The sequence below is a fragment of the Manis javanica genome, chromosome 15 (assembly GCF_040802235.1).
Source record: "Manis javanica isolate MJ-LG chromosome 15, MJ_LKY, whole genome shotgun sequence".
Lineage (NCBI taxonomy): Eukaryota > Metazoa > Chordata > Mammalia > Pholidota > Manidae > Manis > Manis javanica.
This window is the reverse complement of record NC_133170.1, coordinates 73,290,871-73,313,643: the sequence shown is the minus strand read 5'-3', so window position 1 is coordinate 73,313,643 and position 22,773 is coordinate 73,290,871. Positions and strand designations below refer to the sequence as shown.

The following is a 22,773-nucleotide window of genomic DNA, read 5'->3' as shown; positions in this document are numbered from 1 at the left end:
CATACACACATACAGTATCTGATTAGCCTCTAGGCAGAGTGGGGGCAGTGGAATTTGCTTAGAACATCTAATCAGAAACATCTGGTTCCCTTACCTGTTGGTGCACTTGTCTGTATGTTTGGTTGAATTAAACTGCGTGATAAAGTAGCCTGCAGCCACTTCATGCTCACTCCTGGAACACAAAACATTCTTTTTCAGGCAAGGAGCTTCCAACTCTGGGTGTTGTAAGTAGAGGAAGGGAATGGACCCATTTTCTTTCTTGTTCTATTTCCAGGACACAGGTTCAAGCTTGCATTATACCCATAAATCAGGTTTATTGTATGAAAGTCTTCCTTGAACACTGGCACTCAGAGAATCTGTTCCCAATGGGCTTACACCAGTGTTTCTGGCCCAATGCACTGGTTCGTATCATCTATATGTTGCCCTAAAATAGAATTGTCATGGGGAGGGTCTTTCTGTGTTGTAGGGGTAGGCAGGGATATCAGGGGAAGGAAGACAGCTGTCCATTCTAGTAGTTAAATAGCAAAAAGACACGGAAGGTTCTGAATTTTAAAGCTAATCCTACTTAAAGATCTTGTTTTAAAGATCTTATTCTCTAGTAAAGGTTGTAAAATTTATCTGTTGTTTTTGCCTACCTCGCATCCGTTCCCCTTTCTTCTGAAAAGAGAGACCCAGTATTGTTTTGGTGATCTACCCTCCCCCACTGGATATTGATCAAAGTGCTGTCCTCTGGTCTAGAGGTAAGCCCATGACGGTGGTTAGGTCAGACATAGTTCCCCAGAAATTTGAATCTTGAAGGACTTCACAGTTGGGGCTCATTCATCCAAGTGTCTGTGCCCTGAAGTGACTGTCTCTTAGTTATTCTGGGTCTCCAGAGCTGCTCTGATCTCTGTCCCTTCTGAGGACTATTCTTTGACTATTGATTACTCCCATTCTGTGAATCTCTCTGGGTTCTTCCAATGTATTCTTCTTTTGCTTAAGTTAATTTGAGTGAACTTCTGCTTGTGGCCATAATGAAGTAACTGCTACCAGACTTTTTTTTCCAGCTATGTACAACTAGAAGACTGGACAAAATATATGAAACAACTATTTTCAGACATTGGGCAACAAGGAATGCAGAAATGTAAGCCCTGAGAGAAGGGAGGCAAAGAAATGAGCCCCTTGGCTTTCTTCCTAGAAGTACTTTTTAGATTGCAGCACCGGGAGGAGAATCCCAAGCAGAGCATGGCAGCCTCTCTGAGTTGAGGAGACATATATTATCATATGTGGAGGTTGAAGAGGCTGGAATTTGCGAGGCAAAGTTCCAGAGATGAAGGTGTTACATAGATAAGCAGTGTCAGAAGTCTGTATAGGGATGCTTTGAGTCATGGCTGAATACTAAATATCTCAGGCATTGGGTGAAATGCTACAAGGATGGTAAAGAACTACTAGGGAAATATAAACTGACTAATTCCCAGAGCTTTTATGGGGCTTAGTAGGGACAGTTAAGTTTCAGCAAGTCTGAATGGGAATAACTTGGTGAACATCCAAGTTAACATTCATTAGAGACCATAGTGAGGTCACACCTTAGATGTAGGGATAAACTTGCTCTAGAAGAAGAGCTCCTCTGGGTCCATCCCAGCAAAGCTTTAAGAAAAGCCTCAAAAATTCAAGCTGACCAGTAACGTAACTGCCTGCCAAACAAACTTCAAAGGAAAACAAAATCTAGACATTCCACTGCATAACATTTACAATGCCTAGCATCCAGTAGAAAATTGCTAGACACATAAAGAAGCAGGAAAATGTGACCCATCAGGAGAACTTTAAGTCAGTATACACAGACCCCAAATGACAAAGATGATATAGTTAACAGGTAAGGATTTCAAAACAGCTATTACAAATGTTTAAACATTAAAAGGAAAACATGAACATAATGAGACGTGGAAGATTTTTTTTTAAGAGCCACATGAAACTTCTAGAGAGGAAAAATACAATATCTAAAATGAAAATCTCACTGGATAGGCTTAACAGCATATTAAAAATTGCAAAAGAAAAAATTAGTATACATGATGATATAATAGAAGCTATTAAACTGCAGCATGAAGAGAAAAAAGACTAGGAAAAAAAATGACCACAGCATGAGGGACTTACACAACAATATTAGATGGTTGATCCTACATGTAATTGGAATCCCAACAGAAAAGGAGGGTGGAAAACAATACCTGAAATAATAATCCCTGAAGATGTTCCAAAGCTAAAAAACTCTAAAGCTACAGTTCCAAGAAACTCAACAATTTCCAGGCAGGATCAAACACAAAGAAAACGTCATAATCAAATTACTTAAGACCAGTGATAAAGAGAAAATCTTAAAAGCAGCCAAGATAAAAAGACATATTACACAGTGAACAAAGATAAGATATCACTGATTCTCCCTTAGAAATAATGCAAGCCATAAGACAATGGAACTACCTCTTTATTGTGTTGAATTAAAAAAGAAAATTGCCAATGAAGAGTCTATATCCAGTAAGAATATCCTTTTTAAATGAAGGTGAAATAAATATGTTCTTCAGACAAACAAAAGATGGCAGTTTGTTACCAGCAAACTTACACTATAAGAAATATTAAAAGTTCTTTTTTAGACTGAGTAAACCAGGTAGAAACCTATGTCTACGCAAGGAATGAAGAATGCTAGCAATTGTGAATATGTGATTAATATAAAAGACTATTGTATTCTTGCTTTTTAATTCAGGTTATCTAGAGTCAGATTGTCTTGGCATTTCAGAATCTAGAATAAAGACATAGAGACAAGGAACTGGGTGGTTTTTCAGGAATCACGTCTGTTAAGCAAGTATGACAAAATGCTAACATCTGTTAGTTATGGACAGAAAATTTATGGTTAATTGTTATAGTAACCTTTGTATTCCTATAAATATAATGTATTTATCTATTCATATAAATATGTATATTTAAGATACTCATATAAAAATTAATATAAATATATGTATTTATTCCCATAAATATATATATGTTTATTTAAGATATATCTATATTTAAAAGCTTAAAAACATACTGACTCTTTTTATTTTATAGATGAGCCACTCAAGATTAATGTGACTTTCCCAAGGCATAACCCAGAAGCTTAGGGGCTCTAGCCACATCATCATTTGCCTTCCTAGGGCTAAGTAGATCATATCACAGCCCTGGGTTCAAATCACAGCCCTTCTATTTACTAGCAATCTGATTTTGAGCAAGTGGTTAAATGTCTCTAAGCCTCAGTTTCTTCTCATAAAATGGGATTAATAAGATGCTATTCTCTTGAGTCGCTGAGATGATCACATTGTGGGAGTCAGAATGCCTTTGTTCATAAGTGACCAACTCAGGTTATCTTAAGCATAATATTTATTGTCTCATGGAAATGGGAAATTTGGAGGTACCGATGGTTTCAGGCACTGCTGGATCCAGGGAGTCAAACAATGTCATGGGGAATCTCTGCCTCTCATCTCTGCTTCCCTTAGATTTGGCGTTGTCCTCAGGCATGCTCTCCCAAGGTAGTGGCAGGGGTCGTATAACCTCCAGCAGCTTCAGACTCATACCCAACTTGTAGAGCCAAGAGAATGTGAATTTCTCTTCCCTAATAGTTTCAGCTACTATTCACTCTGATTAATCCATTTTGGATCCCACACCTATCCCTGAACTAACCCCTGACCCTGATTGGCCAGGTCGGGGTTGTATATCCTTTTCTGGAACAAGGAAATGGAAGAAAGATGGTTTCCTAAAGGTAAACTGGGATGCTGTCATCAAAAGATGGTGTCATACCTGCTGAACTACCAAAAACAATAGGCATTTATAATGTTTCTGTGGAACAGTAAGAGCCACCAAGTGCGACCTCACCCACACACACACAGCTTTGCATGTACTAACGGACTCAGTCCTATGGCTGCCCTGAGGGGAAGCTCATGGAAGCCCCGGGTGTACGATGGTTTTTCCAGGTCTGTCTCCCAGCCTTGTGGCCTCTCCCAAGGCAGAGTCTCCTGTCCCCAGGCTCCCACTGGACAGCTGCTGGGACTGCACCATCGGCTCTGGTCACTCTTTCCTTCGTGTTTTTTGGCCTCTGGGAATTATCCTGAATTCCTTATAATCTCTGTCAGGCATTAACAATAATTATTCTTTCCAACATCCCTATATGTCCCATAGCAGGACGGTTTTCAGGTCATCTCCCCATTGTGCAGACAAGGGGACCGAGGCCCCAGAAGGGGGGACTACCGCACTCCAGGCCGCACTGCTGGTAGGTGGCAGAGCCAGTGTTCAAACTCAGGGCCTGTTTTCTAATGCCGCACGCTCAGCCCCCTCAGTGAATGGTGGCTGCTTAGTGAGGCCACACAGCGGGTCTGTGGTGGGCTCTTCTCTAGAGCTGGGGATCCCAGCTCTTTCCCTGTCCCAGAGTCCCCACAGCCCCATCCAGCTTCCTGAGAGCTACGAGTCCCAGAGGAAAGGCAACCTCAATGTCCACGTAAGACACCTCGCGGCCAAGGCGCTGTCAGTGTTTCCAGTCTAGATGAGGGCAAAGGGGGTGCCAGGGAGGGGAACTGGGCAACTGGAAGCCGCAGGTGCCTCTGTTGTTTGCTGCCATAATGGATCCTTGATGTCCCTTGGCTTGTAGCCACGTAACTCCAACCTCCGCCCCCGTCTTCAGCTGGCCCTCCCCCTGCGCGTCTCTGTGTGCGTCTCATGTCCTTCTGCTTCACTCGTACAATTTCCCTGGATTTAGGGCTCACCCAGGCAGTCCGGGATGGTCTCATCTTGACATCCTTAAACTAATTACACTACAAAGACCCTTTTTCCAAATAAGGCCACAGTCACCAGTTCTAGGGCTTAGGACATGTCAGTTATCTTTTTTTCTTTTCTTTCGTTTTCTTTGTTTTTTGAGCAGTGGGCACTAGTCAACCCACTGCAGTGGAAAAGCCAAACTTCGCGCCATCCCCGAACTGTGGGCTGGGGTGACTGCAAGCCACAGTTGGTTTTCGACAGCGTCTCTTTTATTGCTCTGTATTTTTCTCTTTTGTTTTGAGGTTCTCTGCCCTCTTTTCTGGAAGGTGCATGATGCTCGGCTCTGTGGTTATTTTCGCCTAACAGCTGTGTTTCCGGTGAGCAGCTGGGGGATGCTTCTGACTCAGCAAAACCGTAGCAGTAACCGTCAAGAAGCCGTTCAAGCAAGGCTAGAAATAAAGAAGCAGTTTCTTCCCCAGTCCCCTCCTCCTTTCACTTCCCCACCCGTGGGTACCTTCTGAAAGTCTCACGAAGCACTTCTGAAAAACCACTCTGACCAGTGTGCCCAAGGCCTGGCTGGAGGTGGCCTGGAGCCAGGTTTCCCTAAAAACAGATGGATTCCGGAAAGGACTCTGCCAGACCAGCCTGGCTTTGTATCCGGAGGCCCCTCCCAAGGTGCCCCCACCCCCTCGCCACACTGCTTGTGTCTCACAAGTTTCCCACAGGTCTGAGCAGTGAAAGCAGAGGCGGTCGGGACTTGCGTGGTTTCCCAGGGTGTGGCCGCAAGTTGCCTTCCCCGGGCCAGGCCATCCACATTCTGCAGCCTGCCTGTTTTTAAAAGGTGATAGTTCTACCCCAGGCCTGGGAGGCAGCTCCAGATTCCTACCCACTGGCACAAGACTCCAGCCTCGGACTACAGAGAGAGAGGCGCTAGAGGGCCTGCCCACAGCAAGCAGGGGGCAAACGGAAGGGAATCTGCGCCTCGGAGGGCCAACCCCTGTGCATGCTGGTGCCTGCAAAAGGCTCACGGGAGCGCGAGGCAGCTGCGTTCTTAGCCTCACTGCTGCTGTTCTGAGAAAGAAAGGAACAAATAAATTTAGCTCCATCCTACGCAGCCTTCACAGCTGCTCGTTGACCAAACAGAAAGGCCTCTATTTCAACCCTGGGTTTTCAGCTTCTTGCCTTAAGAGTCCCGCCAACACCCATTACAAGGGACTTCTCTGAGAGGTAAATGACCCCAGCCACCTTTAGCTCTTGGCTGGACCTTGCGCAAGGGTTCAAGTTCAAGGTGTGTGGTGCTTTTTGCCATCTTCACACAAAATGGCGGCCGGTACGTGCTTCCTCGTGGGCCTCAGCTGCTAGAATTTCTAATGTTTGGAAGCCAGAACATGGGAAAGGCTTGAGAGATATCTGACTGCTCTGAGGCCAGCCTATAGTTCCCAGAGCCATTAGTTTAATAGCACCATTTGTGGAAATAAAGAACTTGCTGACTGGGTTTGCAAGTTAGAGGACCGGAACAAAGCTCTGAGGAGGTTTCCTGTGGCTTAGCAGCGTGGAGAGATTCCTGTGGGACAGGAATGCAAGCTATGAGCAGCCACGCAAATTTGGGTTCAAGTCCTCACTCCACCACTAAGGGCAGCATGCCTCTGGACAGCTAGGGCTGTTCGCTCAGCTGAATGAGGTTCCAGGTTCCTTACCTGTGAAACAGCAACAATGATGTAAGGTTGTCATGAGGATCACAGGACATCTTGGACTGAACACGTCTTACCCAGTTCCTGGTGTACCATGAGGACACATAGTGACTCCATTTCAGCAGCCCAGGCCTGTTCACGTGCCCTCTGACCACAGCATTCCACTCTCTCCCCTCCTACACTGCTCCATAGGGTTTGAGTATCACCTTACTCTTAAACTCTGAGGATGAGCAGGTCTCACACAGCCCAGCCATAGTGAGTAGTTCCTGGGTGTGCATGGGACCCAAGGTGGGACAATCAGAACCAACCTCGGGAATGCTGATGGAGCTATTGGAATGGAAAAAAAATCTTTCTGCTAGGTTTCTAAGTGTTGAAGTTTTAAACATGGTGCTGCTGGTGGCTCTCTTTATGTAAAGGAGAGTAAAAGCTGCCTGAGAATGAAGCTAACACAGAGAAAACAAACATGGAGTCATTTTTCCTGACCATTTGAACCCCTTGATCCAGCCATGCCTGAAGCCATCACCCTTGGAATGTTCCAGTTATATGAGTCAATACATTCCCTTTTTGGTTTAAGCTAGTCTGAGTTAGGCATCTGTCTCTTGCAATCAATCAAGTCCTAAATAATCCACAGCTCAATAAACATGCTTTTGAACCAGAATTTACCTGTGGCTTCATCCAGGCAGGCAGATGGCTGCTCAATGCCACCTCCAGAGTGAGAGTCTGTGAAGAGCCTCTGCTTGCGGGCACACTGATTTCCTTTAGGCTCCTCTTATAGAAAGGGAAGCAAAACAGAGGGGGGAAAAGAGGAAGGGGTTTTAGAGTAGAACAGATGGGGCTCAAATCTCTTCTTTGTCACTTATTAGTTCTGAGACCTTGGACAAGTAAGTTACTCCCAATGATCCTATTTTCTCACCTGTGCAACGGGATAGCAGTACTACCTTTGAGGTGCAGCATATGTGGGCACTAGATTCTGAAGTCAGTGTGAAGGCAGAACTATCCATGAAAATCCCTTGGGTTTCCCCCTGCCCTAGAGGAATGGCAGTGCCATAGGTCTCAGAAAGTCGCCAGGGCCTGGGCACAATTTCCCCTCGTTGCCCCACTTGCTGTTCTGCAGTGGAGCACTAGAAGAGGCAGCAGCCTTGGGCCTTGGAACTATATTGCACCAAAAAACACGCATTTTAAACTCTAGAGCAGTGGCTCTCCACCGTGCTGATTTGGCCCCCAGGGGACCTTTGACAACGCCTGAGCCATGTTTGATTGTCACAACTGGGAGGGGATGCTATTGGCATCTAGAGGATAGGAGCCAAGGATGCCTCTAAACAGCCTACACCGCACAGATCAGCCCCCCATGCCGAATAGTCATACGGCCCAGAGTGCCCACAGTGCCAGGGTGGAGGAACCCTGCTCGAGAATGGCACTGAGTGCAGAGCACCGCTCCTTCTAGGGAGGCTCTCAGGGTCGAGGCCGCCAAAGGGCAGATCCATGCATTCCATTTCTGTGTCTCCTGTGTGGCAAGTCCACATAGGGGCATGACTGGTGGCATTGTTCGCACCTGCTTGGTGAGCATTTCTTTCTTTTCTTTTTGGCCAACTGCATGCAGTTGACTGTGTAAGTTAAATGCACATAGGGTGCGTCATTTCTGCTTCTGCCTCAGTTACCTTGAGCATCAGAGAAGGCCCCGCATAGAATGTGCTTTGCCTAGAGCCAATCTCGCACACGGCTGCTTGCTTCTTTTATTATTTTCATACATAGCACAAGTCTTGTGCATAGTAGGTGCTCCAGACAGGGCTGCTGAGTTGCCTTAAATTCACAGTGGGTTCTCTGGGCCTTGTGAGGGAGGAGGTGGGCTTGGAAGGAATCTCCATGCAGAGTTCTTTCTGAATTTCCAGCCCAGACAGCACCTCTTACCACCATTTGCTTCAATAACTGTCCCCCTCCTTGTGCTTTTCCCAGCCCTGGACCCCAGCTGCAGGGGGCTTGCGATCAGTTTGCTTGGAGGCCACACTGGCCCCCAGGCTCTGCCCTTGGCCCTGATCCATCACTGTGCCTCTTGGAGCCTCAGTTTCTTTCCCAAGAAAACTGGGATCCTAACCCTGCTTCTCTATGCAAGATGGTGGGGGCTTGTGCTAACTGTAACTGCCCCCCACCACACTCAGACACGCCCCCAGGCCTCAAATTCATCCTGCAGGCTTCTTTGGTCTGGATCACATTTCTTTTTCTTAAATATTTGAGTTACGTTTTTGCAAATTGACATGCAATTCACATAATATAAACTTAACCATTTAAAAATGAACAATTCAGTGGCAGTCCATTTATAGTTTTGGGCACTACCACCTCCATCTAGTTCCAAAAAGTTGTAATCACCCCAAAAGGAAGCTCTGTACCCATTACTCACACAGCCCGATACTCTGCTCCTCTGAGCCCCCAGCGCCCACTCATCTGCTTTCTGTCTGTGGATTTGCCTATAACGGACATTTCCTATAAATGGGTCGCAACCTGTGACCTTTCATGTCTGGCTTCTTTCGTGTGGCATCATGTTTTTGAAGTTCGTCTGTGTTGTAGCATGAATTAGTACTTTATTCCTTTCTATGGGTGGATGGTATTCCACTGTATGGATGGACCACAGTTTATTCATTTAGACGTTGACAGACATTTGGGTTCTTTCCACCTTTTGGCTATTTGTGAATACTGCTGCTGTGAACGTGCTTACAGATGTACAGTTCGAGCGCCTGCTTTCGGCTCTTCTGAACACACACCTAGGAGTGGAATTGCTGGGTCATATGGCAGTTCTGCATTTGACTTTTCAAGGAACCGTCAAACTTTTCCACAACGGCTAAGCCATTTTACATTCCCACCAGCAAGGTACAAGGGTTCCAGTCTCTCCACATCCTCCCCTACCCCTGTTACTTTCCGTTGTATTCTCTTAGCCACCCTAGTGGGTGTGACCTTGGTGCCTCATTATGGTTACATTAGAACATATCACAGAAAGTGAAGATTTTACATAGCAATTCAGATCAACGGATTCTCTTACAAAAGGAAAGATCTTTCCATCTTGGGAGCGTGTTTGGGCTGGGGCAGGCATTGACTGAAGCTAAGTGGCAGCTGTGCCCTTTACCTGGGCTTCCCCTTCTGGGTCCTCCACAGGCCTTATCCTGCCCTATTGTTCAGCTACCGCTTCTCTTTAAAGAGTCAGCTACCACTTCTCTTTAAGTGTTTTTCTTTAAGAGAAACAGCCTCCCCTGTCTCCATCAAATGTGAAGAAAATAAAGACTTGGGGTGTCTTATGTTTTTGAAATACAGTTATTCTTTGTGGAAGTGTTTCCTCTGTGCCTGGATCATCTACTCATTTCTGCCACCTGGTCCCTGTGGGTGTCTGAGTGGATGACACATGCCTGAAACCAGCTCTATCCCCTCTTCTTCCTTAGGGGTGACAGGGAGGGTAGAGCAATGATACGGGGACAATGCCCTTGGCCCCAGGCTAACGCACCAGGCTGGCCTGAGTTTTGCTTGGGACTCATACACACGCCGTCCATACGTACCTGCCTGAAACTTACTGTCCTGCTCTTCCCCAGCAAGACTCCACTTCCTCTCCAGGACTTAGTGGAAGTGCCATTTTTTCCCACAAAGTCTTACCAGTACTTCAGATCCAGTGTGTCTCTTCTGTGTGTGCCTTCAGGACCCCAGGCCCCTTTGAGCACAACTGCCACAACTTAATACCTTATATGATTTCTTTCCTGCTTGTAAAATTTGGGCCCTGTATGTACACATTCATACCACACTTCCCAGTTTATGCCACATGTTCAGTGGTTGTCTGTTCAAGGCCCTTTTTGTGCCTTCTCAGATGATTTTTTTGCCTTTATCTACTATTACCACTTCTCACCGCTTCCCACAGGCAGCAACTCCAGTGTGTTCAAAATAAAGCCTTCCAACCTACTTTCCAGTGCTTATGAAACAAATGTAACGTTGTTCTTTGGCTGCATATTTTAGATTTATGTCAATCGTATTGTGCCCTAAATCTCAGTCTAGTTCATATGTTTTTCATTTCACGCTGTTTTTAAGATCTATCCATGATGACACGCAAATCCAGTGTATCACTTCTGCCTACTGTGTATTTATTTCTCCATCTTCTGCATTTATCATGTTTGGTTTATCCATTTCCCCAGCCATGGGCCAGCAGGTCTCCTCTGGCTCCTCACCGTGACGAACTTGGCTGCCACCAACATCCACACGCACGTCACCTTAGCATCCTACACAGGAGCATCTCTAGAATACACACCTGGGCAAGGCATTGCTGTTTAATGGGTCGTTAGGGGTTAGAAAGATATGTTGAAGTCCTAACCCACAGTACCTCAGGAATGTGACCATGTTTGGGAAAGAGGTTGTCATAGTTAAGAGGAGTTTGTACCCAAGTAGGGTGGCCCTTAATCCAATACAATTAGTGTCCTTCTAAGAAGCAGGAAAATGATGTTAAGGAAGAGACACACAAGGGAAAATGCCATCCAGTGAAGGAGGCAGGGATGAGAGTGATGTGGCTGCAAACCAAGGAACGCCAAGGGCTGATGGTCACCATCGGAAGCTAGGATGAGGCAATGAGAGATTCTACCCAGAGTTTAGAGAGAGAATGGCCCTGCTGACAGGTATACAAGGTCTGCATCGATGAACTGCTCTGAATATTTGGAACTTAGAACTTTTTACATACTCTATGCATCTGACCATCCGTCTGTCCATCCATCCATCCGTCCATTACTTATACATCTGTCATGCATCCATCTGCTTCTTCATCTATCCTTTATTTGTCTATCCGTCTGCTCATTCATTCATTGCCATCAATCCATCCATCCTACAGATTTTTATTGGGTGCCTACCCAGTGCTGGGGTCACAGTAATGAACAAGACAAATAGATCTTTGCCTTCACAGAACTCATCATTAGTGGGGAAGACTGACATTAAACTAACAGCTATTTAATTATAAGCATGTTAAGCTTCATAATAGAAAAACGCAGTAGCTATGAGAGCCCTGAATGGGGACACTTGACAAAGTCCGTCAAAGGGCTCATGGAAGACTTCACTGCCAAGGTGACATTGAACCTTAGGCCTGAGGGCTGGGTAGGGACTGGCCAGAGGAAATTGTGCAGGAAGAGCCTCCCACACCGAGGAGAACAGGTGCGCACAGTTTGATGTTGGAAAGTACTTGCTGCTTAGAAAGAAGTAAAAGAAAGCACAGCAACATGGAAGGAGGGCAGGGGAACACTGAGAAGCAGCTCGATAATTATGTCGGAGCCACTAGCTCGTGAGTGTCCCCAAGGGATCTGTGCATTGGCAGTGAAGCGCCGCCCTAGGTCAGGAGCAGGAATTAGTTCCTGCGCATCCACGTGGCTCACTTCAAGGCCAGCCTCCCTCAGTTTGCCGACTAAGAAATGGACACACCCATATGCACTCCATAAAAGAGATGAGCACTAACACAATACCCCTGACATGCCTCAGGGCTCCTAGGAAATAACAAAACAGTTGTACAAATCCATCCATCTTTGCCATTAGTCAGAAATCCCACAAGTTAGTAAAGCATGCATCAAAAACAAAGGAAAAGGCTATTTTGAGCATTCTCTTCGTTCCAGTCTTTCTGGGAGACTCAAAGATGTAGAGGCTTATCTCATTTGTCCTAGCAGGTGACTATGAAGTAATAAAGGTGGATCATTACAGACGAGGCGGCAAAGAAACCAAGAGGTTCAGTCATCTCCCAAGGTCACACCACAAGGGTAAGCGAGAAGACAGGCTTCCTGCATTTTGGTCCACTGCCAGACACATTACAGCCAGAGCAGGGAGGAATCGCTTTTCTCCGTAATTGGGAATACCACTGAGAGCTAATTTCTCCCCACTAGATCCACGGAGTGGAGAAGAGCACTTGACCTAGAGTCTTGTTAGGGGGGCGGTCTGTCATGCAGACTGTGAAAACAATCAGCTAGCCATCAGATTTCCATTTCTCCTGGGCTGCTCCTGTCCACAGAGAGAGAGAGAAAGAGAGCCCCAATCAAGGCTGCAAGAGCCGGCCTGCAGCGCATCTACTCAGGGCTGTCAATAATTGGGTTTTACAGACGCCCAGATTCAGAGGCAATAGTTTAGTGCCTCTCCATCGATTTAACTATCATTTCAGGTCCATAGCTCACAGCTAGAAACCAGCCTACATAAAACCTCACATTATGATGCTTCTCCTCTTCCTTAGGACACTGCATTCCATTATGAAAACCAAACTATCAGAGGAGGGCTTGACGGATGAGCCTGACGTTATCATCTTGCTGAACAATTACAGTGCTGTCCTATTAGCGGGGGCGCCTCAGTACACATGTAGAACTTGGTAGATGAGATCTTGGGAGTGTGGGGAAGGGCTGGGAGGACAGAGGGTAGACCAGCAAGCCCAGTCCTCTCCAAAAGCAGACATCCCATTTTACCACTGGAAGCCCTTAGGGGATTCTGTTTTAGAGAGAAACCCTTTTTCCCACCTAATTTCAGAGTCCAAACAATAAAAATTAATTACTGAACAAGTATTTATTAAGTGCCTATTCCATCTAGATCCTGGGCTAGACAGCAGGGAAATGTAAAGGCTTTAAGCTATTGGTATGGCCTGAATGTTTCTGTCCCCCAGAATTGGTATGTTGAGATCCTAATGCCCGATGTGATGGTGTTGGGAGGTGGGACCTTTGGTTGGTGGTCAGGGCATGAGGGTAGAGCCCTTGTGAATGAGATTTATGCCCTTATAAAAGAGACCCTGGAGAGCTCCCTAGTCCCTTCCACCGTGTGACAATACAGCGAGAAGGTGCCATGTGTGAAGCAGAAGTGGGCCCTCACCCAGCCATGCTGGCATTCTGATCCCAGGCTTCCAGCCTCCAGAACTGTGAGAAAGAAGTTTCTGTTGTTTGTAAGTCACCCAGTCTAGTTTTGTTACAGCAGCCTGAATGGACTAAGACAGCAATAATCCCTGCTCTCAAGGAAATTTTGATCTACTTAATTAAGAAGGCAAATAGGTAGATACAGAAGATAGATGATAGAGGATAGGTAAATAGAAGAATAGAAAGATTAGATGGAGATGAAAGATAGATAATAAATAATCATGGCAGTTTGTGCTCATTTCCAAGTAAATGATACCAGAAGTAAGTGTGTAGGGCAGATTTAGAAACTCAGTGGCCCTTTCTCTTCCCCCACCCGTGAAGGACAGCCCCAACTACTCACGGTATCTGTTATGGGTTGAATTGTATCCCCGCAAAAGGTGCGTTGCAGTCCTAACCCCAGGTGCCTGTGAGTGTGGTCTGGGTAGATGTGATCAAGTTAAGAGGAGGTGATGAGGGTGGGCCCTAACCACCACCAGCGGCTGGTGTCCTCGTAAGGAGGGGAAGAGCTGGACAGAGAGGCAACGCCATGTACAGACAGACATGGAGGGAAGACGGCCCAGTGAAGATGAAGAGACGAGAATGGGCGGCCACAAGCCAAGGGATGCCAGAGACCAGCCGATGCTAGGAGAGGCAAGGAAGGAGCCTCCTCCAGAGGCTTTGGAGGGAGCGTGGGCCAGCCCACAGCTTAATTTTGGACTTCCAGAACTGTGAGAGAATAAATTTCTGTTGCCTCAAGCCACCCAAACTGTGGTGCTTTGTTATGGCTCCCTAGGAAACCAACGCAGCATGGTTCATTCCCACCCAGATCTGGGCTCCTCCTCCGCACGGCGCTCCAGGTAACTCCTGCCAACCCCATCCAACTGGTACTGGAGAGGAAGCCTATTCGCTATCCCTGATCCAGTTCAGAGGGTCGCCAAGTCCGTCTCCTTGATAAGGAGAGGTGGACAATGCTTTGAAGGATTGTAGAGCACAGCTGAGAGAGTTGGGATGTCTGGTAAGGTAGTATTTTGAGACAGGCCAATTTTCATCCATTTCCATCTTTCATCCATGGACATCTTAGCTCATCCAGGACATGATACGGGCACCTGAGGGCAAATTTGTAGACATCTGCTTCGCAGACACTCAACAGAGCACACACATGGAGCATGCTCGTGCGCGCACACACACACACAGAGTATATCTATTCTGGGCATCCTCATTAGCGACTAACTTTAATCATCCTTAATGCTTGCATCTCAAATACCAAATACTTTGGTGTGTGCTGTCTATGAACACACACCAAAAATAGTTCTGGGTAGATAAACACATGAGCCAAGAGGCTGGCTGATTGCAGTTTGAGTGGAGTGAAGTCACTGCCTCCTGGATCCCTTCAGTGCAGCCGAAGCAGGAATCTTAACACAGGATATCAATAAATAACTACCCTGAACTGCCCTCAGCCAGTGGTGCATGCAGCTGACTGCTCTCTGTGGGAAAGCTGAGATGCTGTGTCCTGTGAGGTGTCTGCCTGAGGGTTACAAACTCACTGCTTCTTGCCCCCCATCACCAGTCCCTCTTCCCCGGCACGTGGGAGCTTTTGCACTCAGGCATCCTATGGCTGCAAACCTCCATCATTTAAAGAGCTGATGAACGTCAGTGAAAAGGAGAAGTTAACAGTGCCTTTCTGCTACCTGCCTCTTTCCTTCCATGTGCCCAAGTACCTGGTGCTGACTGCTGACTTGATTTATTCATCATGACAAGCATAAAAGAAAAAGAGAGAATTATAAGAGTATGCAGCCCTCTCCCTGTCCACCACCCACAACAGGAAGGATGACAGCATCACTTTGTAACGGGTTGAAAGGTGGCCCCCCCAAAAGACATGTCCATATCCCGATCCCTGGAATCTGTGAATGTGGCCCTATTTAGAAAAGGGATCTGTGAAAAAAAAAAAAGAAAGAAAGAAAAGGGATCTGTGAAGTTGTAATTAAGCTCAGACTCTTGAAATGAGATCATCTCAGATTATCAGGGTGGGCCCTAAATCCAGTGACAAACATTCTTACGAGCCAGAGAGGAGGACACACAGGGAAGGCCATATGAAGACAGAGACGGGGGTTGGCACAGTGCAGCCACAAACCCAGGAATGCTAGCAGCCACTTGGAGCTGAGAGAGGCAAGGCACCACGTCTTCCCAGAGACTCTGGAGGGAGCACGGCTCTAGGAACATCTTGATTTTGGACTGCTGACCTCCAGAGCAGTGAGGGAGTAAATTCCTATTGTTTTAAACAACCAAGTTTGTGGAAATTCATTTTGGCTGCTCTGGGAAACTAATACACTTTTCTTATTGTATTAATGGAAAAGGAGGCCAAAGAAATAAAGAATACTGGAGAAGCCAATAGGATTTAAATAACACCAAGGTGCATTTATGGGGAGCACTTACTACACGCCAACTATCTGCTCCAGTTAGAGAGTGACGGAGAGAACTTTGGACCCAGCAGAATGAGCCTCAGAGCTCACGCTTTTACCCAGTTACCCTGTACTTTTAGGCAAGAGCAGAAGCTGTATTTGGAAAGAGAGAAGGGAAGAGAATGAGAAAAGTTAGGAGAGTTTGGGGGAATTTGAGAGAGATTTGGAGGCTAGCTGTCACAGCGGTGAGATATAAATTCATAAGTCTTGCTTTACATTATAAATAGGAGTTGTGTATGTGTGTGTGTTCCTTGAGAAATTTGGAAAAGATTTCACCTGCTCTTCAGTTAAATGTTTTTCATTTTGATATGAGACTGTGTTGACACTTGCACACGTGATACCTGCATCTCACGTGGGTTACTTTCTCGCTTGCCATTCATTCATTGAGCTCTGGCTTATCTACTAACACCTGTGCTCAGTGCTGGGCCGACTTGGAGGTGGGTGGGAATGAGACCCTGCCTTGGGGGACTCAGCTCATGAGGTGGGCTGCTGCAGCCCACAAAGGTCCTTGGGTTTGGACATCATTCTGTGGCCAGTGGGGGTGGAGAAAGAGAGAGAATGGACGCTATGTTCCCCAGGCTCCTGAACCTTCTGGATCTCTGCCCACTCCGACCTTTAATGAGCTGCTGGCTAAATGGATAAACTGATCCTGGTTAGATTGCTCAGGACTAAACGCATAACCACTTTCGGGTGACACAGTCAGATTTTAAAATGTTTTCTCTAGGCTTTGGGGAGGCATGGGCAAGGGGTGGCGGGAACGGGGATAGGTCTTAGAGTGCTGTTGATTGACTTTCCTCCCACCTTATCACCTTGATGACTCCTGCTGAGCCCAGTTATAGGGTTAGTCCTGGCTGTCAGAAGATATTTGCCTTGACAACATGGACAAAACCAGAGTTTTCAGCTTCGAGTCTCCAGAGGAGTTACATCTGATATGGTAGCGGCACTCTACAGCCCACAGAACGCCTGAGAACACAGACCATGGTCAGAAATTACCCTCAAAAACCCTTGGAGCGACATTGAATCCGAGGCTCTCGTGCCTTCCCCCTGGCAGTCAGCTGTTCAGCTGAGCACCAGATGAAGAAGCTGTCTCGCTTTTAGAAGCCATATTATGTGAAAACAACAGATATTTAAGCAATGGGGCTTGGGGCTGAGAGGCACTTGGGAGGAAAGCCTCTGAATGGGCCCCAGATCCATGCCAGGAGAATGGCAGGTGAAATCTTACATGGCACTTCCATATATTTATTCCCTATTTTCTCTCATTGTTATTACTATTTTGCCTAGTCCCTGTAGTTGGATTTACATAATATAATTACATGTATTATAGGACTACACTATAATGTAAAATTTTTTTTTGAAGTACTTGCCTTTCAATATGAGAGCTACACCTACCTGGCTGCTAAAACAGGGTTTAGGGAAATCAGAGTATTTTAGTCTCTGATCCTTTTTCAGAATAAAATTTGGCCTGCTTAGCTGTCCGAGTAGCTCTGCTGAGGGATTGCAATCCTCCAGCCAAGTTGGGTCTTGTCCATGGTGATCTGGAAGCCATTTTCTGAATAAATCACAAAATTGTTCCAGAGCTGGTGTATTTACTCAAAAACTCATCTTCTATTGCTATGCAGTATGTTGCTATGCAACATAATAGTTGTGGATAGATTTTATATTTTACAGTATTTTATATAGTCTGGCATTTCCCAAAGTGTGCTCTAAGGAACACCAGGGAAGTGAGATGGTCTGTGGAGAAATCACTTCCTGGCCTGCATAAGTCTGGAAACCACTTGCTCTGGGCTGTGCATTCACACATCAAATGAGCCTAAAGTAAAGACATCTGGGTAACTTAGTTTCAAGCACATTGGCCAAATTTGGTTGTCCGTGGAATCATCCTTTTTGGTACACTGTGGGAACCAGAAGCATAGGGAAGGAGCAGGGCAAGAGGTGGCCAGGCCAGGTTTCTCAGGCCCTGGGGCAAAGCTGAGTTGGAGGGTAGGCTACAAGGGTGGATGTTTTAGATTGGCCCGACCTGGACTAGACTGGCCAATGTTGGCAACAGGCCAGCGTATCTGCCCATGGTGCCGCTAAGGGCTGGGAAAGGGAGATTTGCAAGAATCCGGCTGGTAACTGTCTTTGGAGGAAAATCATACCCTTTTACAGTTGTGCCCGCTGGGCTCAATAAACCTGTTACAAGGAATATCAGGCACCTCTTCCATCTGAAGACCTCTGTAGTGGGTTGAATATGGTCCCCCGAAGTTCATGTCCACTTGGATGGAGTCTCTGAGTATGTCTTTATTAGGAAATAGAGTCTTTGTAGAGGTGATTAAAGTGAGGATCGAGATGATCACCCTGGATTGGGGTGGGTCTAAATTCAATGACTGTGTCCTTATAATAGCTGGAAAAGGACAAACAGAGACACCCAGGAAGAGGGCACGTGAAGACCAGGGCAGAGATTGGAGTGAAGAGGTTGGAGTGGCTTGTGGTGACAGGCCAAGGGGTGCCTGGAGCCCCCAGAAGCTGAAAGGGCAGGGAGGCATCTTCCCCAGAGCCTGGAGGGAGTGTGGCCCTGCCAACACCTTGATCTCAGACTTGGGGTCTCCAGGGCTGTGGGAGAACAGATTTCTGTTGTTTTAAGGCCCCCGATTTGTGCTGATTTGCTATGGCAGCCCCAGGAAACTAATGACCCCTCAGGTGGGACAGGACTCCCCAGTGGACTGGAACGGTGAGTCATACACCACCCTGCCCATCAAGATGTGATGGATACATGTGAACTTGAGGCGTGCTAATATTTGCACCAGTGGTGGATAATTAGTAGGAGGCTGTGTACCAGTCTTGGGGGCTCAGATGCAGCATGGAAGGGCAGAGATTGGCCAGCAAGGGGGTGGCTTTCGGGACACTGAGAAGGATGGGGTCCAGAGAGGGCCAGCGAAGCCCATTAACCATGAGATGTAAGTTAGCTAGAAAAGTGGTGAAGGCCCAGAGTGCTCTCAGGGAACTTCATCTGACAGACCTGAGTAAGAGCGACTTGATAAAGAGGCACAGCTGGGAGGAAGCCAGCGCCGACAGCGCCTCCGGGCCAGGTCTGCAGCAAGTTGCCAGGTCTGGACCTCAAGGGCCCCAGCAACCGTCCTGGAGTTAATCACTACTACCCAGGGTCAGTCCTGACGTTCCAGGGTTACTTTTCCTATTGTCATTTATCTTGCCCGGAGCCCACCCCAGCTGTGGAGTCGCCCTACCTCTCTCTGCCTGTTCTCCGATCTACAGAATGAGGATAACATTCGCCTCCCAGAATACCACGGGGATCACATGAGGTGAGGCATGCGAGGCGCTTCTCCAGTTCCCGGCATGCAGCAAATACTGGCTTCGTTGCCCGCCACTATTATTGCCGCTACTGTGTTTGTGATCTGTGTTCCTACCTACCAGCCCACCACAGTCCTGAGCACTTTACTCAAGATTTTAATTGTCACAACTATAGGAGGAAGCAGTTACAAGTGTTATCATTACACTGAAGCTGGAGGAGGCCAGGTCACTAGCCCAGAGTCCCACAGATGGCAAAGGCAGGATTCAAACCCGAGGCTGACCGCATCCAGCATCCATCTAGGCTTCTTCACTACAACATCTGATAGTGCATGTGGTGATTTTATGTGCAATGCAAGTGGAACTTTTACTCCTTATAGTTATGTATCCATTTTATCGTCTATTAGAAAAATATAGGTTTCCCATTAAGAGTAATGATATCAGTTTTCCTCTTAAAATAAGCTTACTGAGGGCTTACTTAAGCAGCACATATACAAAAACTGGAACAGTATGGAGGTTCGTATGGCCCCTGTGCAAGGATGACCCAAAAACTCACGAAACATTCTAGGTTTTTACATTGTTATATGTCAATTCCATCTCAATAAATAAATCCATAAACTTATTTAGCAGTACTAGTCACAATAGGCAAAAGGTGGAAACCGCTCAAATGTCCATCAACAGGATGAATGGACAAACAAAATGTGGTGTATCCCTATACAAATGAAATGGTATTCAGCCTTAAAAAGGGATGAAGCTCTGACACAGGCCACTACATGGGTGAACCTTAAAAGCAGGGTGCTGAATGAAAGGCGCCAGACCCAAAAGGCCACCGAGTGTGTGATTCCATTTATGTGACATGTGCAAAGTCACATAGAGGCAGGAAACAGATTAGCAGTTGTGAGAGGCTGGTTGGAGGTGTGAATGGGGAGAAACTGCTTCCTGAGTACAGGGTTCTATGTTGGGGTGATGGAAATATTCCAGAACTGGACACAGATGGTGGTCACACAACACTGCTGAGGTACTTAATGCCACTGAACTGTTCACTGTACAATTCCTGCTTTTATGTTATGTCAGTGCCACCTTAATGATACAAAAATTAATTTATTTACCCTTAAAGAAGGAAATCAATTTAGTTGAAGGAAAATGTCTCTAAAGAAAAGTATGACGTCAACTGTAGCACAGGGTGGGGAGTGTGGATATGGGGAAAGTTATTCAGGGGGTATTTACAAAGAATGGCACTGTGTTCTCCTTTGAGAGGCAGGGCATCTCCTGAAGGGCGGCGTCTGGCAGAGTCCGCCTCCTGCCCTCCCTTGTCTCTTCCCCCGCAGCTCAGTGCCTACGAAATACTTGTTGAATTCAGCTCAGGCCGGCTCAGCCGCTCAGTTAATTGAGTTAAGCCGAGCTGAGTGGTGCTGAATGCACCAGCTGGCTGACCTGGAGGAGCTCCAAGTTGAAGATGTTAAGAATCACACTGGTTCAGTAAGCTGCTGCAAGGTGGTCTGAGTAACGAGGCCGGGTGCCTCTCCTTACCTGACTTAGGCATGCTCACGGGCACCTGATGGGCCATGCCCACTCTGTGACATAATCGTCTCTCCCTGCAACCCTCAATGTGCATTTGCTGAAGACACCAGGCAAATCGTGGGAGAGAAGTAAAAGGGATAACACAGCACTCCTCAGGCTGAGCTGGAAGGCCCTGGGTGGTGGAAGGAAAGTCCTGAGGGAAGTGGAGAACTTTCTGTCTGTCTGTGTCCAGGGGCGGCGACACTGACATCTCCCCCATCCAAAGCGCCCATCACACGCCAGCGCAGTGACACAACCGAGAGCTCACTGTCTGCGCTCTGATTGCCTGAGTCGGAAGCTGGCTGAGGACCTTGGAGAAATTAATTCATCTCCCTGAGCTGTCCGTCTCCTCACCTGTAAAATGAGGATAACAGTATCCACTGTAGCGAGTTATTGAGAGGACTCAATGAAACAACACCTGTCAAGTGCTTAGCACGCAGTTCTGGGAACACTGTAAGCACTCAGAGAGGTAGCTATGATGCTTAGCAGTGGCTGGTGTGTTTGAAATGCATGGCAGAGCTGGTGCATGGAGACCAGCTTTGCAGATATGGGAGGACAGAGCAGAACAGTTGTTTGTAAACATCCAAAACGGAAGCACATGGCTTACTCGTGCCAGTTCTTCTGGAATGGTGATATAAGCTCTAAGAACGAGGACGGAGTAGCAGGAATCTGGCTGTTTTTCTGTCTTCTTACCTTACCTCTAAGATCTGTAGGATGTTACCTACAGAGCGAGTCCCCAGAGCTTGCTTGCAGCCAGAGACTGGGAGAAAGGCCGCTGCACAAAGGTTCCTCTTTCTGCTCTGCTCTGTTCGTGTTAAGATCTGCGTCCTTGCTAATAAGTCAGGACTGTCCGGCAGGGGCGTGAGTGGTGGTCCCTGCTGATGGATCTCCAGCCCACTTCAAGGCTGCCCGCCCAAAGGGCATTGGAGGAGTGTCGACTTGTAGACTCACTCCGTGCTGTGTGGGGCCTTGGGCAAGTGCCTGCCTCTTTCTGAGCTATTGTTCCTCGCTTATGAATGGGTGAGTGGGCAAGGGTTGCAGAAAAATCACTGATTTTTAAGCTTCAAAAATATGAAGAGCTGTTTGTTTAAATAAAAGCATACCAGAGAACTGAATATACGGACACAAGCATTGCTGCATGGTTGAATTTGGGGTGGGGAGAGGGGTTGTGTAGCCACAGCCCCTGAGTTCTCTCTCCATCCTCCACCATCTTCCTCCCCACAGCAGCTCCCAAGAGGCATGTTTTGAAAACTGCCAACTAGAACGCATTCATGCTGTGGGGGAGGGGCTGGAGTCCCCCGGTCAGGTAGAGCTTGAGGGCCCCCCCTTCCCCACCCCCAGGTGGTCTCCAGCAGCACGGAGAAGGTGGAGAGCAGATCTGCATACAGGCCTGCCTGCTTCTTACTGGCAGTGTGATGTGGGAGTATGGGATATCAGGGCTTTTTGCCCACCCAGCATTCATTCCTCCTTCTGGTAAGAACACCCCAGTATTCTTTGGGGAAATGCTCTCACAGCATCGTGTGCTTTGGCTAGACTTCAGCAGTGAGCATGTGGTTGAAGCTTGGTCAGTCAGATCATTCTGTCCCCCCTGCCATGGTCACTGATTTAGCAATGGGCAGCTGAACCTATCAGAGCCCATCACACCTACCACTGGGCCTTTCACAGGTTGGCCGGAGAAAGCTTGGATTTGATACCAGGAGGATATAAAACACGTAGAGTCAATCTAAAAATGAAACGAGTACAGAGAAAAGCAGAGCTAAAGAGATGGAAAGAGGCAAATTCCTAAAAACTTAATTGCAGATCTGGATCCAGCCATGCCTGAAGCTAACAGGCCTTGCTTCTAGGTAAATAATCCAGTATAGTTTTAATCTGGTTTAAGTCCATCTAAATTGGGAGTTTGCCACTTTGCAATTAAAACCTCATGTCTAATGCACATGGGCATGTTATTTAATCTTTTAAGTTTCAGTTTTCTCATCTACTAAGTGTCTCTAAAAATCTATAAACCTCACCTTTAAGTAGATCTATAAACATATATCACAACAACAGCAAGACATTAGCAATAGTGGTAAGTCTTTTGAATATTTATTAGTTCTAAGGAAAGCAAAGGAAGGACTGGTTAGTATCAGTCCACTTTATTCTCTAAATGGGGATGGGGAGCAGCGGACAGAT

At 46.7% G+C, this 22,773-nt stretch overlaps 1 non-coding gene across 1 annotated transcript; it reads left to right on the top strand.

Moving 5' to 3' along the window:
- Nucleotides 1-19,514: 19,514 nt before the first annotated feature.
- Nucleotides 19,515-19,618, top strand: LOC118967491 (U6 spliceosomal RNA). The gene has a single exon (XR_005054581.2). It is a non-coding gene; the product is annotated as a U6 spliceosomal RNA (small nuclear RNA).
- The last annotated feature ends 3,155 nt before the right edge of the window (nucleotides 19,619-22,773 follow it).